Consider the following 19,098-nt stretch of genomic DNA (forward strand, 5'->3'; position numbering starts at 1 on the left):
GGTTCAGGATGAGGCCGCGCTCCGCCATGTACCACGCCCTGAGCTGCTCGTCGTTGCTCTGGAGCATGTCCGCCCCGCCCATCAGAAAAGCCATGTCGGTGTTCCTCTTCTTCGCGGCGACGTTCGTCCGGAGCAGGTCGAGCTTGATGGCGCTGTTCTTCATCGCCGACGACCACCGCGCCTCGGTCTTCTCTTCACGTAGGACGGCCTGGGCCTGGGTGTCGGCGAGGCAATGCTCGATGGACTCCTGCACTCGCGCGGTTGCCGCGTCGGCGTTTTTCCCCTTCTTTGCCAATTTGTGCCCGTCCGGCCGCCCCTCCGACGCGCCCGGATTCGTCGCGTCTGGCTTGTATGTCTCCTTGGCCTTGTCGAGGGTACGTCGGACTTCTGCCCACTTCTCGCACTTGTCAATGCGCTTGTAGACGTGGAGGTGCTTGAAGTCGGCATCTTGGTTGTCGCGCAGATACATGGTGAACATACGCAGCAGCTACGCGAAGGAACAAACAGTTGGCGGGGGGCGGGCGTTGACGACGAAGAGATGCGGGCGAACGGCGTGCGTACCTGATCCTCAACGCTGGCGCCGCTCTCCGGGCGAGCCGCGACCTCCTCGACGATTCCATGTCATTTGTTGCACGCCAACTGGATACGCCCCCAATGGTTCGCCATCGCCTTGGAACCGCGCTGCATGTAGACGCCTTTGAAGTACGGGTCGACGAGCTTCCGCTCGTCGAACTCGGCCTTGATGCGGTCCCAGTACGTCTCCAAGCTCTGGTTCGCGCCGATGGTCGGGTCGAGGCAGACGACTTTCCATGCTTCGGCGAGGCATTCCTCCTCCTTGGACGTCCACTTGATGCGCGGTTCGCCTGACCTAGCCGCCCGCTTCTTCTTCTTCTGGCGCCCCTTCGTCGGAACAGGAGCCGGCTCCTCCTCGTCCTCCTCCTTCTCCTCGGGTTCCTGCGCTTCGTGCGCGTCCTCGCCGTAGACGTAGCCGAGCTCGGCCTCCATGTCGCCGCTGAGATCCACTACCTCGTCCCGGGTGGCGAACCCGGGAGACGTGGCGGCCGCGGTCGATCCTGTCGCGATGATGTCGTCCATGTCGGCTCCTGTGTCGTCCGTGTCGCCAAGGTGCGAGAAGGGCAGCGGTCCACGGCGGAGATGGGGCGTCGGTGTGGACGCGTAGGCGGCGGGCGGCGAGTAGTTGTATGGAGGGTACTGCACGCCGACGAAGGCGGGCGAGGGTGTGCGCGTCGCGGGGTGGCCATGGGGGAAGGTCACGTTTGGGTTGAACCCCCCGTGCGCGTCGCCGTCGGCGTAGCCGGGCGACGACGATCCCCATGGAGATTCGACGCCTTGCTGTCCCCAGGGCGCGTACTAGGTGTGGCTGACGACGGGTGGATTCATCATCCCCGCGTGGTCGACAGATGAGGAAGACGCCGCCGCAGGCGCCGCGTTGTCGCGGGCCTTCTTGGCAATGGCCCTGTTCCGCCGGTCGGTGGTGACTGCGTCGCGTTGCTGAACTTCCACCCTCCACTCGGCGCTCGACATGCCCGATGGCTTCGATGGTGGCGCCCTCAGCTTCCTCTGCTTCGGCTGGGCCACGGTGCCAATCGTGGTTGCCGCCGCGTGCGGCATGGCGTACTTCTTCGGCGGCATGGCGGCGACTAGAAGGCGAGCTAGAGGGGGTTTGGCGGGAGAAAGGGAGGGAATGGCGGGAGGAAGGAGAGCGAGCGGAAGAGATGTGAGGGAAAAGCGTCAAGAAGCGGCGGGAAAAGGCCCTTGGGTCGCCGCCAGGGCGGGCCCACGCGCCTTTTTCGCTTGTGCCGACTCCCCAAGCGCCTCCCAGGGCGCCGGGTTCGGCCTGGGTCCGCCGGCACCAGTTTTGGCCCGAGCCGACGAAAAACGGGCTTCTAGGAACGCGACTGGGCCGTTTTTTTGGCGCCGGCGCGGCAAAATCGCCTGGGAAGGGCCTGTCGGGGGCGCGGCTGGAGATGCCCTAAGAGGTTTCCTTTCTTTATCCATTTTTTTTGGCTCAAAGCGACCCAAAATTGTGAGTTTGCCCCCTTGCATTCCGCCAGAATTCATCGCTTTGTTGTGCACACTTGCGCACTAAATCTGCATTTATTTTTAGATGTGTGGTGCACGAACTAGTTTGCTTTGAATCGACGACTGGGTGTTGGGAACAAGAAAAAAAAGAGGGTTTTTCCTCTTTTTTTTTCTTGTGGTGCAGTATACACAGGTAGTGCCAATTTATTAAGGCCAAGAACCTCTTGGGCTGCCTTTCGATTTCATCATTTCTCACTATCTATAAGTTCTGGAACCTCTTGGACTGGTGTTCAATCCCTTAATTTCCCACTATCCGTCTTCACAATCTGCCGTTCAAACCCCTTCATTCCCCCCTGTCCATCTTCATATATTAAGCCCAGGACCAACTGCCGCTGATACCTTCATTCCCTCCTATCGATCTGCTGTGGCAGAAGCACCATAGTAAGCACCTGTATCTTCTAACCAATTTGCTTCCTTCAGTCTGTCATGTGTCTCTTGTTCTTCTAAGCCTGGAAATCAGTTTACTTTCTTCGTTTTCGTTGTATTTTCTTCACTTCACATGCATGGCGATATATAATCTGCTGTAGACAGATTTAGTATTCTAACTAGCTAGCCAAAATGTGTTGTTCGTTTTACCAGTTTCTTGAATGTAGCTGTCTGAAATAATTTCTGCTTGATCCATTTTACAGGACTTATGAGAGATGGGCAATCCTTGCAAGGTCTGCAAGGGAATGGAGTTGGTCGGATAAAATAACATTTGTGTACGCTGTGCGAAAGACAGAGCTTCGTCCTCTGCTGCACCTGTGATTTATGGTGTTAGGCAATCCGAATATGTCAGTATATTCGGTTATACCCTGCCATGTTCAGAGCTTAATATCTTGCATGTAATCAGGCCATTATGATTAGGATTTGTACAGATTGTTTTCCTGTATATCTTGTAATTGTCTATATATATGAGATAGCAGGAAACCACCGATTGTGTGGTCAATCATTCTCTTTCTCTAATTCTATCATGGTATCAGCCAAGTGATTCGCTTCCGCCCCTCTCCACTACCGCCGCCGCCCCAGGCTCCCACGCCACCCCTCCTCTCCTGCCTCCGCCGCCGCAGCCATGTCTGGCGCCGGCGATCTTCCTCATCCCCATGCCGCCCTCTGGGCTCAGGCCACTGCCATCCAAAACGTCAAGAGCCTGATCTCCGTCACCCTCGACCTCAAGGCCTCAAACTTCACCAAGTGGCGTCGCTTCCTCGACATCGCCGTCAGCCAATACGCCCTCGCGGATCACCTCGACGTGGCGCCTCCTCCAGTCGACGAGGAATGGCAGCGGATGGACTCCACCGTCCTTCGTTGGCTGTACGGCTCCGTCGCTCCCGACATCTCCGACATGGTCATGGCGGCGGGCACAACGGCCTCCGCCGTCCTCGGCGCCATCACCGCCCTCTTTCGCGACAACCAGCAAGCCCGCGCTGGCTATCTTGGTCAGAAGTTCCGCAACATCGAGCAGCTGGACAAGAGCGTCACCGCCTATTGCCTTGAGCAGAAGACGGTCGCCGACGCCCTCGCCGATGTCAACGCCCCCGTCTCTGATGACGCCTTGGTGTGGAACACCATCAAGGGCCTCAACGACCACTACAAGGACATCGGCAACCTCGCTCCCCTCCTCACGCCGTTTCCTACCTTTCTCCAATTTCGCAACATGCTTCTTCTCTAGGAGCTTAAGCCGTCGAACACGAGCTCGTCTTCGCCCTCGGCCTTCTACACCGCTCCCCCTGCCGGGGGGCTTCGCGGCGGCCCTGCTCTCTCGTCGCAGCAGCCTCACGCCGGGCGCTCCGGGTTTGGTACTCCTGCACCCTTTGGCGCCCCCTCCGGCAACGGTTCAGGCCGCAAGGGCAAGAAGAAGAACAACGGGGGTGGTGGCACCCCCGCCTTTCCCAGCATGCAGCACCCCTGGACTGGTGCCATCTACATGCACCCGATGATGGGTCACGGAGGACCCGTCTACCATCAGGCTGGCCACGCCAACGGCATCCTCGGGCCGCGCCCTGCCGCCCCGCCATCCCGCCCGGCTCATGGCTACATGGCCTTACCTGCCCCAGCGTACACGCCTCCATCGCCCGCGACATTCACTTACAACGGCTACCCCACCTACGGCTCCCCCTCGACACCGACATGGGACCTGTCCGCCCTTGCGAGCTGCTTCAACACCATGAGCTTGCAGGCTCCCACGGAGTGGGTCATGGACACCGGAGCAGCCGCTCACATGTCCCCGGACGCCGGTAACCTCAACTCTCTCTCTTCCAATCCTCCACACAAACATATCATGGTCGGAGATGGTTCCTCTATTCCTGTGTCTCACTCCGGTCATGCATCTCTCCCTACTTCCTCTCGTCGTCTTACTCTTCGTGATGTCCTTGTCACTCCCCGCATAGTTAAAAATCTAATTTCTGTTCGTCAGTTTACTATTGACAACTTATGTTCGGTGGAATTTGACCCTTGGGGTTTTTCTATGAAGGATCTCAAGACAGGGGCCGTGATTCTCAGGTGCAGTAGCTCGGGTGATCTCTATCCGGTCACCTCCTTGCCGCACGCCCTCACCACCATCACAGATGACTCCACTCTTTGGCACCGGCGTCTTGGTCACCCCGGCGCTGACGCATTCCGGCGCCTTGTTTCGTCGTCATCGCTCCCCATCAATAAAGTGCTCAAGGACTCTAGTTTATGTCATGGATGTCAACTTGGCCGTCATGTTCGTTTATCATTTTCAGCTTCTACTACTCAAACTCATAGACCTTTTGAATTAATACATTGTGATTTGTGGACTTCACCTATTCCGAGTGTCTCCAGCTATAAATACTTTCTAGTCATTTTAGATGATTTCACTCATTACTTGTGGACGTATCCCCTACGCCAAAAATCTGAAGCTTTCTCTCTTTTATCTAACTTTCGTGCTTATGTCGCCACACAGTTTTCCCTCTCTCTTCAAGCCATTCAGTGCGACAACGGACGTGAATTCGACAACCACGCTCTTCAGGAACTCTCCGTCAAACACGGGATTCTCCTACGCTTCTCGTGTCCATACACTTCCCCACAAAATGGCAAAGCTGAACGCATAATTCGCACTGTCAACGACGTAGTACGCACACTCTTATTTCAAGCAAGCATGCCTGTCCAATTTTGGGTTGAATCTCTTCATGCGGCCACCTATCTTCTCAACAGACTACCCACCAAAGCTCTCGCCGCACCTTGCCCCTACTTCGCTCTTTTTTCCAAAACACCCGACTATACTCTCCTTCGTACGTTCGGTTGTTTATGTTACCCAAACCTCTCCGCCACTATGCCTCACAAACTGTCGCACCGTTCGACAGCATGCGTGTTCCTCGGTTACCCCTCTAATCATCGTGGTTACCGCTGCATGGATCTCGAGTCTCGTCGCATCATTATTTCTCGGCATGTGATTTTTGACGAAACTCGGTTCCCTTTTGCACCAGATTTTTCTGTCTCTAACCTACAGCAGCCGCCGTCGCCCCCTCCGGCCGATGATTTGATCGATGTGCTCGCCCCGGTTCCCGTGCCACCCATGCACGCTGGACCGCGTCGGTCTGCTGGGCCGCGTCGGTCCGCTGGACCGCGCCCAGCCTCCTCAGCGCCTGCTCCAGCAACGCCGCGCACACCGGTCCACGCCCCGGTTTCGGCGGCCCATGCCCCGGCTGCGTCGTCTGCCTCCTCGCCGGTCACACCGGCCCACACGCCGGTATCCCCGGCCTCGCCCGCCTCCTTGGATGGGCACACGCCGGCCCATGAAGATTCGCCCACGACCGCGTCTCCCAACGATGCTAGCGACGATGCAGCCTCTGGCTCTGCGTCTCCCGCGTCCAGCTCGACCACAACCATGCCACGACCATCGCCCCCGCCCCTTGTTCGTCAGATGATCACCCGCCGTCAGGCTGGAAAGATCATTGGTCCGCGGGAACGCCTCAACTTGCACGTCGCTCCCATCGCCGCTCCATCGCCAATCCCCAAGTCCGTTCGTGGTGCTCTCAAAGACCCGAACTGGTTGGCGGCTATGACTGACGAGTACGGTGCTCTCCTCGCCAACAACACGTGGGATCTTGTACGCCCACCCGCCAACGCCAACATCGTCTCCGGCAAGTGGGTCTTTCGTCACAAGTTCAAACCCGACAGCAGCCTCGACCGCTACAAAGCATGCTGGGTGTTGCGTGGTTTCTCCCAGGAGCACGGCATTGATTTCGACGAGACCTTTAGCCCGGTGGTTAATGTTGGGGAACGTTGCAGAAAAACAAAAAAATTTCCTACGGTTTCACCAAGAGCCATCTATGAGTTCATCTAGCAACGAGTGATCGGATGCATCTACATACCTTTGTAGATCACGAGCGGAAGCGTTCAAGGAACGGGGATGATGTAGTCGAACACGACGTGATCCAAATCACCGGAGATCCTAGCGCCGAACGGACGGCACCTCCGCGTTCAACACACGTACGGTCAGCGTGACGTCTCCTTCTTCTTGATCCAGCAAGGAGGAAGGAGAGGTTGAGGAAGATGGCTCCAGCAGCAGCACGACGGCGTGGTGTTGATGGAGCTGCAGTACTCCGGCAGGGCTTCGCCAAGCACTATGGAGGAGGAGGCGGTGTTGGAGAGGGAGAAGGAGGCAACCAAAGGCGTGGATCAAAAAGCCCTCCTTCCCCCACTATATATAGGAGGGCCAAGGGGGGGCGCCGGCCTAGGAGATCCAATCTCCTAGGGGCGGCGGCCAAGGGAGGTTTCCCTCCCCCCCAAGGCACCTAGGGGGTGCCTTCCACTTGTGGGACTCTTCCCCTTTTGGAACCCTAGGCGCATGGGCCTCTTGGGGCTGGTGCCCTTGGCCCATGTAGGCCAAGGCGCACCCCCTACAGCCCATGTGCCCCCCGGGGCAGGTGGCCCCACCCGGTGGGCCCCCGGGACCCTTCCGGTGGTCCCGGTACAATATCGGTGACCCCGAAACTTGTCCCGATGCCCGAAATAGCACTTCCTATATATAATTCTTTACCTCCGGACCATTCCGGAACTCCTCGTGACGTCCGGGATCTCATCCGGGACTCCGAACAACATTTGGGTTACTGCATATACATATCCCTACAACCCTAGCGTCACCGAACCTTAAGTGTGTAGACCCTACGGGTTCGGGAGACATGTAGACATGACCGAGACGACTCTCCGGCCAATAACCAACAGCGGGATCTGGATACCCATGTTAGCTCCCACATGCTCCTCGATGATCTCATCGGATGAACCACGATGTCGAGGATTCAAGCAACCCCGCATACAATTCCCTTCGTCAATCGGTATGTTACTTGCCCGAGATCCGATCGTCGGTATCCCAATACCTCGTTCAATCTCGTTACCGGCAAGTCACTTTACTCGTACCGTAATGCATGATCCCGTGACCAGACACTTGGTCACTTTGAGCTCATTATGATGATGCATTACCGAGTGGGCCCGGTGATACCTCTCCGTCATACGGAGTGACAAATCCCAGTCTTGATCCGTGTCAACCCAACAGACACTTTCGGAGATACCCGTAGTATACCTTTATAGTCACCCAGTTACGTTGTGACGTTTGGCACACCCAAAGCACTCATACGGTATCCGGGAGTTACACGATCTCATGGTCTAAGGAAAAGATACTTGACATTGGAAAACTCTAGCAAACGAACTATACGATCTTATGCTATGTTTAGGATTGGGTCTTGTCCATCACATCATTCTCCTAATGATGTGATCTTGTTATCAATGACATCCAATGTCCATAGTCAGGAAACCATGACTATCTGTTGATCAACGAGCTAGTCAACTAGAGGCTCACTAGGGACATGTTGGTGTCTATTATTCACACATGTATTACGATTTCCGGATAACACAATTATAGCATGAATAAAGACAATTATCATGAATAAGGAAATATAATAATAATGCTTTTATTATTGCCTCTAGGGCATATTTCCAACAGTCTCCCACTTGCACTAGAGTCAATAATCTAGTTACATTGTGATGAATCGAACACCCATGGAATTCTGGTGTTGATCATGTTTTGCTCTAGGGAGAGGTTTAGTCAACGGATCTGCTACATTCAGGTCTGTGTGCACTTTACGAATATCTATGTCTCCATCTTGAACATTTTCACGAATGGAGTTGAAGCGACACTTGATGTGCCTTATCTTCTTCTGAAATCTGGGCTCCTTGGCAAGAGCAATAGCTCCAGTGTTGTCACAGAAGAGTTTGATTGGCCCCGACGCATTGGGTATGACTCTTAGGTCGGTGATGAACTCCTTCACCCAAATTGCTTCATGTGCTGCCTCCGAGGCTGCCATGTACTCCACTTCACATGTAGATCCCGCCATGACGCTCTGCTTGCAACTGCACCAGCTTACTGCCCCACCATTCAAAATATACACGTATCCGGTTTGTGACTTAGAGTCATCCAGATCTGTGTCGAAGCTAGCATCGACGTAACCCTTTACGACGAGCTCTTCGTCACCTCCATAAACGAGAAACATTTCCTTAGTCCTTTTCAGGTACTTCAGGATATTCTTGACCGCTGTCCAGTGTTCCTTGCCGGGATTACTTTGGTACCTTCCTACCAAACTTACGGCAAGGTTTACATCAGGTCTGGTACACAGTATGGCATACATAATAGAACCTATGGCTGAGGCATAGGGGATGACACTCATCTCTTCTATATCTTCTGCCGTGGTCGGACATTGAGCAGAGCTCAATTTCACACCTTGTAACACAGGTAAGAACCCCTTCTTAGACTGATCCATATTGAACTTCTTCAATATCTTATCAAGGTATATGCTTTGTGAAAGACCTATGAGGCGTCTCGATCTATCTCTATAGATTTTGATGCCTAATATATAAGCATCTTCTCCAAGGTCCTTCATTGAAAAACTCTTATTCAAGTAGGCCTTAATGTTGTCCAAGAGTTCTATATCATTTCCCATCAAAAGTATGTCATCTACATATAGTATGAGAAATGCTACAGAGCTCCCACTCACTTTCTTGTAAACGCAGGCTTCTCCACAAGTCTGCGTAAACCCAAACGCTTTGATCATCTCATCAAAGCGAATGTTCCAACTCCGAGATGCTTGCACCAGCCCATAAATCGAGCGTTGGAGCTTGCACACCTTGTCAACATTCTTAGGATCGACAAAACCTTCCGGCTGCATCATATACAATTCTTCCTTAAGGAAACCATTAAGGAATGCCGTTTTGACGTCCATTTGCCATATTTCATAATCATAGAATGCGGCAATTGCTAACATGATTCGGACGGACTTTAGGTTCGCTACCGGTGAGAAAGTCTCATCGTAGTCAACCCCTTGAACTTGTCGATAACCCTTAGCGACAAGCCGAGCTTTATAGATGGTCACATTACCATCCGCGTCTGTCTTCTTCTTAAAGATCCATTTATTTTCTATGGCTCGCCGCTCAACGGGCAAGTCAGTCAAAGTCCATACTTCGTTTTCATACATGGATCCTATCTCGGATTTCATGGCTTCTAGCCATTTGTTGGAATTCGGGCCCGCCATCGCTTCTTCATAGTTTGAAGGTTCACCGTTGTCTAACAACATGATTTCCAAGACAGGGTTGCCGTACCACTCTGGTGCGGAACGTGTCCTTGTGGACCTTCGAATTTCAGTAGGAGCTTGATCAGAAGTATCTTGATCATTATCATTAACATCCTCTCTAGTCGGTGCAGGCACCTCAGAAACATTTTCTTGAGTTGTGCCCTTTTCCGGTTCAAGAGGTAATACTTCATCAAGTTCTACTTTCCTCCCACTTACTTCTTTCGAGAGAAACTCTTTCTCTAGAAAGGACCCATTCTTGGCAACAAAGATCTTGCCTTCGGATCTGAGGTAGAAGGTATACCCAATAGTTTCTTTAGGGTATCCTATGAAGACGCATTTTTCCGATTTGGGTTCGAGCTTTTCAGGTTGAAGTTTCTTGACATAAGCATCGCATCCCCAAACTTTTAGAAACGACAGCTTAGGTTTCTTCCCAAACCATAATTCAAACGGTGTCATCTCAACGGATTTCGACGGAGCCCTATTTAAAGTGAATGCGGCAGTCTCTAAAGCATACCCCCAAAATGATAGCGGTAAATCGGCAAGAGACATCATAGATCGCACCATATCTAATAGAGTGTGATTACGACGTTCGGACACACCATTACGCTGAGGTGTTCCAGGCGGCGTGAGTTGTGGAACTATTCCACATTTTCTTAAGTGTGTGCCAAACTCGTGACTCAAGTATTCTCCTCCACGATCTGATCGTAGGAACTTGATTTTTCTGTCACGTTGATTCTCAACCTCACTCTGAAATTCCTTGAACTTTTCAAAGGTCTCAGACTTGTGTTTTATTAAGTAGACATACCCATATCTACTCAAGTCATCAGTGAGGGTGAGAACATAACGATAGCCACCGCGAGCCTCAACACTCATTGGACCGCATACATCAGTAGGTATGATTTCCAATAAGTTGGTTGCTCGCTCCGTTGTTCCTGAGAACGGAGTCTTGGTCATTTTACCCATGAGGCATGGTTCCCACGTGTCAAATGATTCGTAATCAAGAGACTCTAAAAGTCCATCAGCATGGAGCTTCTTCATGCGTTTGACACCTATGTGACCAAGGCGGCAGTGCCACAAGTATGTGGGACTATCATTATCAATCTTACATCTTTTGGTACTCACACTATGAATATGTGTAGCATTACGCTCGAGATTCATTAAGAATAAACCATTTACCATCGGAGCATGACCATAAAACATATCTCTCATATAAACAGAACAACCATTATTCTCGGATTTAAATGAGTAGCCATCTCATATTAAACGAGACCCTGATACAATGTTCATGCTAAAACTTGGCACTAAATAACAATTATTGAGGTTCAAAACTAATCCCGTAGGTAAATGTAGAGGTAGCGTGCCGACGGCGATCACATCGACCTTGGAACCATTCCCGACGCGCATCGTCACCTCGTCCTTCGCCAGTCTCCGCTTATTCCGCAGCTCCTGCTTTGAGTTACAAATGTGAGCAACTGCACCGGTATCAAATACCCAAGAGCTACTACGAGTACTGGTAAGGTACACATTAATTACATGTATATCACATATACCTTTTGTTTTGCCGGCCTTCTTGTCCGCTAAGTATTTGGGGCAATTCCGCTTCCAGTGACCACTTCCCTTGCAATAAAAGCACTCAGTCTCGGGCTTGGGTCCATTCTTTGGCTTCTTCCCGGCAGCTTACTTGCCGGGCGCGGCAACTCCCTTGCCGTCTTTCTTGAAGGCTTTTTTATCCTTGCCCTTCTTGAACTTAGTGATTTTATTCACCATCAACACTTGATGTTCCTTTTTGACTTCTACCTCTGCTGATTTTAGCATTGCAAATACTTCAGGAATGGTCTTTTCCATCCCCTGCATATTGAAGTTCATCACAAAGCTCTTGTAGCTCGGTGGAAGTGACTGGAGGATTCTGTCAATGACCGCGTCATCCGGGAGATTAACTCCCAGCTGAGTCAGGCGGTTATGTAACCCAGACATAGTGAGTATGTGCTCACTGACAGAACTATTTTCCTCCATCTTACAGCTGAAGAATTTGTCGGAGACTTCATATCTCTCGACCCGGGCATGAGCTTGGAAAACCATTTTCAGCTCTTCGAACATCTCATATGCTCCGTGTCTCTCAAAACGCTTTTGGAGCCCCGGCTCTAAACTGTAAAGCATGCCGCACTGAACGAGGGAGTAGTCATCGGTACGTGTCTGCCAAGCGTTCATAATGTCTTGTTCTGCAGGGAGAACAGGTGCGTCACCCAGCGGTGCTTGTAGGACATAATCTTTCTTGGCAGCTATGAGGATGATCCTCAGGTTCCGGACCCAGTCCGTATAGTTGCTGCCATCATCTTTCAGCTTGGTTTTCTCTAGGAACGCTTTGAAGTTGAGGACTACGTTGGCCATTTGATCTACAAGACATATTGTAAATATTTTAGACTAAGTTCATGATAATTAAGTTCATCTAATCAAATTATTCAATGAACTCCCACTTAGATAGACATCCCTCTTCTAGTCATCTAAGTATAACATGATCCGAGTTAACTAGGCCGTGTCCGATCATCACGTGAGACGGACTAGTCAACGTCGGTGAACATCCTCATGTTGATCGTATCTTCTATACGACTCATGCTCGACCTTTCGGTCTTCTATGTTCCGAGGCCATGTCTGTACATGCTAGGCTCGTCAAGTCAACCTAAGTGTTTGCATGTGTAAATCTGTCTTACACCCGTTGTATGTGAACATTAGAATCTATCACACTCGATCATCACGTGGTGCTTCAAAACAAAGAACTGTCACAACGGTGCACAGTTAGGGGGAACACTTCTTGAAATTATTATGAGGGATCATATTATTTACTGCCGTCGTTCTAAGTAAACAAGATGCAAAAACATGATAAACATCACATGCAATCAAATAATAAACGTGACATGATATGGCCAATATCACATAGCTCCTTTGATCTCCATCTTGGGGCTCCATGATCATCTTGTCACCGGCTTGACACCATGGTCTCCATCATCATGATCTCCATCATCGTGTCTCCATGAAGTTGCTCACCAACTATTACTTCTACTACTATGGCTAACGCGTTTAGCAATAAAGTAAAGTAATTTACATGGCGTTTCTCAATGACACGCAGGTCATATAAAAAATAAAGACAACTCCTATGGCTCCTGCCGGTTGTCATACTCATCAACATACAAGTCGTGATTCCTATTACAATAGCATGAACATCTCATACATCACATATAGATCATTCATCATTCATCACAACTTTTGCCATATCATATCACAAAGCACTTGCTGCAAAAACAAGTTAGACGTCCTCTAATTGTTGTTGCAAGTTTTACGTGGCTGAAATAGGGTTCTAGCAAGAACGTTTTCTTACCTACGTGAAAGCCACAACGTGATTTGTCAACTTCTATTTACCCTTCATAAGGACCCTTTTCATCGAATCTGCTCCAACTAAAGTGGGAGAGACAGACACCCGCCAGCCACCTTATGCAACTTGTGCATGTTAGTCGGTGGAACCGGTCTCACGTAAGCGTACGTGTAAGGTTGGTCCGGGCCGCTTCATCCCACAATACCGCTGAAGCAAGATAAGACTAGTAGCGGCAAGAAAGTTGACAAATCTACGCCCACAACAAATTGTGTTCTACTCGCGCAAGAAGAACTACGCATAGACCAAGCTCATGATGCCACTGTTGGGGAACGTTGCAGAAAAACAAAAAAAATCTTACGGTTTCACCAAGATCCATCTATGAGTTCATCTAACAACGAGTGATCGGATGCATCTACATACCTTTGTAGATCGTGAGCGGAAGCGTTCAAGGAACGGGGATGATGTAGTCGAACACGACGTGATCCAAATCACCGGAGATCCTAGCGCCGAATGGACGGCACCTCCGCGTTCAACACACGTACGGTCAGCGTGACGTCTCCTTATTCTTGATCCAGCAAGGAGGAAGGAGAGGTTGAGGAAGATGGCTCCAGCAGCAGCACGATGGCGTGGTGTTGATGGAGCTGTAGTACTCCGGCAGGGCTTCGCCAAGCACTATGGAGGAGGAGGCGGTGTTGGAGAGGGAGAAGGAGGCAACCAAAGGCGTGGATCAAAAAGCCCTCCTTCCCCCACTATATATAGGAGGGCCAGGGGGGCGCCGGCCTAGGAGATCCAATCTCCTAGGGGCGGCGGCCAAGGGAGGTTTCCCTCCCCCCCAAGGCACCTAGGGGGTGGCTTCCACTTGTGGGACTCTTCCCCTTTTGGAACCCTAGGCGCATGGGCCTCTTGGGGCTGGTGCCCTTGGACCATGTAGGCCAAGGCGCACCCCCTACAGACCATGTGGCCCCCCGGGGCAGGTGGCCCCACCCGGTGGGCCCCCGGGACCCTTCTGGTGGTCCCGGTACAATACCGGTGACCCTGAAACTTGTCCCGATGCCCGAAATAGCACTTCCTATATATAATTCTTTACCTCCGGACCATTCCGGAACTCCTCGTGACGTCCGGGATCTCATCCGGGACTCCGAACAACATTCGGGTTACTGCATATACATATCCCTACAACCCTAGCGTCACCGAACCTTAAGTGTGTAGACCCTACGGGTTCGGGAGACATGTAGACATGACCGAGACGACTCTCCGGCCAATAACCAACAGCGGGATCTGGATACCCATGTTGGCTCCCACATGCTCCTCGATGATCTCATCGGATGAACCACGATGTCGAGGATTCAAGCAACCCCGCATACAATTCCCTTCGTCAATCGGTATGTTACTTGCCCGAGATCCGATCGTCGGTATCCCAATACCTCGTTCAATCTCGTTACTGGGAAGTCACTTTACTCGTACCGTAATGCATGATCCCGTGACCAGACACTTGGTCACTTTGAGCTCATTATGATGATGCATTACCGAGTGGGCCCGGTGATACCTCTCCGTCATACGGAGTGACAAATCCCAGTCTTGATCCGTGTCAACCCAACAGACACTTTCGGAGATACCCGTAGTATACCTTTATAGTCACCCAGTTATGTTGTGACGTTTGGCACACCCAAAGCACTCCTACGATATCCGGGAGTTACACGATCTCATGGTCTAAGGAAAAGATACTTGACATTGGAAAACTCTAGCAAACGAACTATACGATCTTATGCTATGTTTAGGATTGGGTCTTGTCCATCACATCATTCTCCTAATGATGTGATCTCGTTATCAATGACATCCAATGTCCATAGTCAGGAAACCATGACTATCTGTTGATCAACGAGCTAGTCAACTAGAGGCTCACTAGGGACATGTTGGTGTCTATTATTCACACATGTATTACGATTTCCGGATAACACAATTATAGCATGAATAAAGACAATTATCATGAACAAGGAAATATAATAATAATGCTTTTCTTATTGCCTATAGGGCATATTTGCAACAGTTAAACCAGCTACCATCCGGGTTATCCTCTCCGTCGCTCTCTCCTCCAACTGGAAGATTTGCCAGCTTGACATCAAGAATGCTTTTCTCCATGGGCATCTTGACGAGGTGGTATATTGCCACCAGCCCACTGGCTTCGTCGACTCCGCTCGCCCTGACCATGTGTGCCGCCTTAACCGCGCACTCTATGGTCTGAAGCAAGCCCCTCGTGCGTGGTACCATCGCTTTGCGACCTTCATCACCACTCTCGGCTTCGCCTGCTCGAAGTCTGACACCTCGCTCTTCATACTGCATGGTACGCTCGGCACGGCGTACCTACTTCTCTACGTCGACGACATCATCCTCACGGCGTCTACCTCGGCCTTGCTCGAGCGTGTCATCGCTGCCCTCAGCGCCGAGTTTGCCATGACTGACTTGGGTGAGCTTCATCACTTCCTCGGCCTCGCCGTTCGACGTGATTCTCGGGGTATGTTTCTCTCACAGACTCAGTACGCTCTCGAGATTCTCGAGCGTGCTGGCATGAGCTCCTGCCACTCTGCATCGACTCCCGTGGACACTTCACCCAAGCTCGCCGCTGCGGCTGGCCCCCCCGTTGCTGATCCTTCGGAGTACCGGAGTCTTGCTGGTGCCCTCCGGTACTTGACGTTCACTCGACCGGACATCGCCTACGCCGTGCAGCAAATATGCCTCCACATGCACGACCCGCGCGACCAGCACTTGTCTCTGGTCAAACGAGTTCTTCGGTACGTCAAGGGTACGCTTCACCATGGACTTCAACTCGTGCCTTCTTCCATGGATCGTCTCGTCGCCTACACTGACGTAGACTGGGCTGGTTGTCCAGACACACGTCGCTTCACCTCCGGCTACTGTGTGTTCTTCGGCGACAACCTCATTTCTTGGTCTTCCAAGCGCCAGCACACTGTATCCCATTCCAGCGCTGAAGCCGAGTATCGAGCTGTCGCCAACGCCGTTGCTGAAGCCAGTTGGCTCCGCCAACTTCTCCAGGAGCTTCACCGACCTCTGCCCAGTGCTACTGTTATCTTCTGCGACAATGTTAGTGCTGTCTACATGTCTACGAATCCGGTTCAGCATCAGTGCACCAAACACATCGAGATCGACCTTCACTTCGTTCGAGATCGTGTTGCGTTGGGGCACATTCGAGTTCTTCATGTGCCTTCGTCTCGACAATTTGCGGACATATTCACCAAAGGTCTACCATCACCGTTGTTCTTGGACTTTCGATCCAGTCTCAGCGTCCGAGAATCTCCCGTTGTGACTGCAGGGGGATGTTAGGCAATCCGAATATGTCAGTATATTCGGTTATACCCTGCCATGTTCAGAGCTTGATATCTTGCATGTAATCAGGCCATTATGGTTAGGATTTGTACAGATTGTTTCCCTGTATATCTTGTAATTGTCTATATATATGAGATAGCAGGAAACCACCGATTGTGTGGTCAATCATTCTCTTCCTCTAATTCTATCAGATGGATCTGGTGAAGGTGACAGCAATACCTCGAGGCGTCATGGAAAACAACTGAAGAGGGCAGTAACATCTTCTCCATCTCAGGAATTTTCAGGTTAACTTGTAGGGTCAGTTTGCATCAAATTAATAGTCACCCCTCACTACAATCCGCTCAATTTACTCATGGAACTCTGTTGCAGCACAAGACAATGAAGATATTGAGTCGGATGATCTTCCACATGAAGGCCCTGGGCATGATAATTTCCTTCTTGGAAGACCTGACATTGTCCCAATCCAAGGTAATACTGAATAAACATGCGTCATTTATTTTCGTATTTGAAGCAGCTCCGATAATATGTTCGTATGTGTCAAACCTTAAATTACTTACCTGTGAAATTTTGTACAGGACATGGCAGTCTTCTAGAATATGAGTCTGTGGAGCCAGAAGATGGGCAATCACCTCCAGAAACTGATTGCGGGATAACTCTTAGGGGTTGTCTATCTGGAGCACAAAGTGAGAGACTAAATGCGCTTATCCAGAAAGTTAAACCTGAAACTGTTGTATTCGTGGCTGTCATGAAAAATTGTGATGTTCAATCACCTCGTCCTCTTCTGGTAAAATACTCTTCTTCTTCTAAACTGAATCGGCAACTCACATGCTTATAATATGAACAATATGTTGGTGTGATTGCTGTTGTACTCTACATTTATGTTCCTAGTGTACATTATAAGTGGGGAATTCCCATCTTCAAGTTCTTGTGGATCTTCAGAACACTTTATTAAATGTTTTTCTCTGGACAATTGAAACATGTTTTTCTGAATTCAGCCTGAGTTTGGTTTATCTATTTTTTTTTATTATTCAATGATTATCACATCCGATTCATACATAACCAGATCATCTCGAAGGAACACACATTAGTTGAAGCTGCACACTTTCCACATGAAAGTGGGATGCCTGTCACACTTCAAATTCCAGACAAGAGCGAGGAGTGGCATCCAAGGTTCTACATGGAAAAAGGCGAGCGCATGCTTGCGGGTGATTGGTTAGGCTTCGTATGTGACAACAATGTGCAGGTGGGAGATATGTGCATCTTTGTACCATCGAAGGGTAGTGAAAGTTCCATGTTTACGGTCCATGTATTTCGTGCAAAAGCTACTCCTCCTAAGGATGCAGTTATCGGTTCAGTAGTAAATCCAAGGTTCTATTTATTATTCAATGATTATCACATCTGATTCATACATAACCAGATCATCTGATTCATGTAGATAACCAGATCATAAAAAACATAGCCATACTTCCAACTTTTTGAACGGTTCTATAATTTTGTTCTAATGATCTGAGTTATTTACATGATCAAACGTTTCCCCAGAAAGCATCATTCATGGTTTTTGTCATGATATCGGTTCAGCAGTAAATACAGTGGAGCCTTCTCATGGTCATGGTATCATACTATCGTTGAAAACATAGCTATACTCCCAGCCTTTTGAAAGGTTATATATTTGTTCTAATTATCTGAAGTTACCTGCAGGAGGAAATGCTTCCTCGGAAAGCAACATTCATGGTTTCCCTGTTGATAGTCTGGTTGGCAGTGACGCTCATCCTTCTGAGCACCCTCCTTTCATCTTACCGTTTAGAGGCAATCTAACTACTACTCAGCAGAAGGTAGTTGATGAGAAATGGCAAGCTATCGGATCCAAGTTACCCCTTTATGTAGCAATATTGAACTCAAGCAGTCTTCAGAAGAAGCAAATTGTAAGCTCAATTCTTTGCAGGCTTCACTTTATACAAGTACAAAATCCATTTTGTTGGGATTTGCCAGTGAAAGAAAAAGACTTAATTAAGTGATGCGGATATAAGAATGTGACTTTTCTTAGGGAGTAACAGTAATGTGTATGCTCTCACACTCCTTTTTTTTTCCTTTAGCTTTATGTTAGATTTCTATGGTATGTAGGGGGTGTAGACTATTAAACATGACAGATATTAGGCTTATCATATTCAGTTGTAGAGATTACACTAAAAAAAGAGTCAGTAGTACATATTATACTCTAGTTCACTAGTTCTTATCTTCTTGACCTGTGCTTTGTTGAAATGGCATGATTTGTATTGTCAAGTGTCTCCAGGTTACCGTGGATATCATCGAACTACATTTCTCTTGAAATGGCACTTGACTAAACTGGTTACCTACATGAAGAAGTCTACTTACTTCACTGACATAATGTACCAAACCACCATTTTAACTTCTTTTTTCCTATCTCCAAAACACCAGGAATTTGGTCAAGACTATGCCCATGCCATACATCTTCCAGCTAAAAAAACAGATGTGATACTCAAGTCGAACGGGAAGGACTGGGAAGCCAAGATGTCTTGCAGGAAAGGCAATAATAACTCAAACAGATGGATGCTTTTTAGTGGTTGGGGCAAATTCATGCATGAGAACGAAGTGCGGGAAGGAGGCCTGGGTGATAGAGACATGCTCCTCTTCGAACTCAAGTCGATGAACGAGGAGAAGATTACCATGGAGGTCCATGTCGTTCCCAGAGACATTCTCTAG

At 49.8% G+C, this 19,098-nt stretch overlaps 1 pseudogene; it reads left to right on the top strand.

The window, feature by feature from the left end:
• The first annotated feature begins 1,543 nt into the window (after window positions 1-1,543).
• LOC119350416 lies at window positions 1,544-19,098 on the top strand (annotated as a pseudogene).

The sequence above is a fragment of the Triticum dicoccoides genome, chromosome 1A (genome assembly GCF_002162155.2).
Source record: "Triticum dicoccoides isolate Atlit2015 ecotype Zavitan chromosome 1A, WEW_v2.0, whole genome shotgun sequence".
Lineage (NCBI taxonomy): Eukaryota > Viridiplantae > Streptophyta > Magnoliopsida > Poales > Poaceae > Triticum > Triticum dicoccoides.